This window comes from Alligator sinensis, unplaced genomic scaffold, assembly GCF_000455745.1.
Source record: "Alligator sinensis unplaced genomic scaffold, ASM45574v1 scaffold865_1, whole genome shotgun sequence".
In the NCBI taxonomy this organism is placed as follows: Eukaryota; Metazoa; Chordata; order Crocodylia; family Alligatoridae; genus Alligator; species Alligator sinensis.
In genome coordinates this window covers 217,341-218,282 of record NW_005842146.1, presented here as the reverse complement: position 1 = coordinate 218,282, position 942 = coordinate 217,341, and the positions used below count along the sequence as shown (strand labels likewise).

At 34.6% G+C, this 942-nt stretch overlaps 1 protein-coding gene across 1 annotated transcript in view; it reads right to left on the bottom strand.

The window, feature by feature from the left end:
• Positions 1-942, bottom strand: part of NRG3 (neuregulin 3) — a gene marked incomplete at its 5' end in the record, with an annotated part of 1,100,334 nt that overhangs the window by 908,151 nt on the left and 191,241 nt on the right. The gene's annotated exons all lie outside the window — the stretch shown is intronic.

The following is a 942-nucleotide window of genomic DNA, read 5'->3' as shown; positions in this document are numbered from 1 at the left end:
CATTCTTTCCTGCCTATGCAGGGGGTCGGACTCGATGATCTATTGAGGTCCCTTCCAACCCTAGCATCTATGAATCTATATGCTGCTATGGAGTTTTTTTCTCTGTAGCAGGATAGTACTTGTATCTACCAGTATTTATGAGTGCTATCCTGCTGCAGAGTAAATTAGTTTGCTGCAGCCTAATAGCTATGCAAATACAGACATGAGACGTTTACCGCGCAGCTATCTGCGCAGTAAATGTATTGTATAGATGCACCACCAGAAGTACAACATTTTAAAATTCATCTGGATTGTCTGAATTATCTCTATTTCCCCTTTAAATATTGTCATTGCTTATCCTGAAATTGATCTTATACTATAATATCCCTCCTTACATCATTATTGTGACATATTTTTATTTCATGATAGAAATACTATATATTGGAAACCATTCGAAAAACACTCTAGCAACTGAGTGAATTTACAAATTGGATATGGGAATCTTTTTATCCACCACAGAAATGTAGTGACCTCTCAGATAAAACAAAGCAATTACTTAAGTGTGCCTGTCACTTTATATAGCAAAGATAATTATTTGAGATATTAGTTAATGTTTCTAAACTAATTCATAACTCTTTCACAAGTATAATTAAAACTATATCTGTGAACTGATCTAAGAAACCATGCCTCTTCCTTCTTCTCTCACATTCTTTTTAGAAAGGTAAATCGGCATATTTAATTCCACATAACACCCTTCATCTTGATATTTTTAAAATGTCTTCTGGAGGTTAGATCAATAAAATGTTGGATCAACTTGTAGTTTGCTTGTCTGGAATAAAATTAGATACTTTTTTTCATTTTTAACCACAACTTTTCAGCTTGTTTAGTTAAACACTAAAGGAGGTCAGTCCTAGGAGGGTTCCCATAGCAACCAGGATGGGCAAAGACTGAAGACAAAGGTGT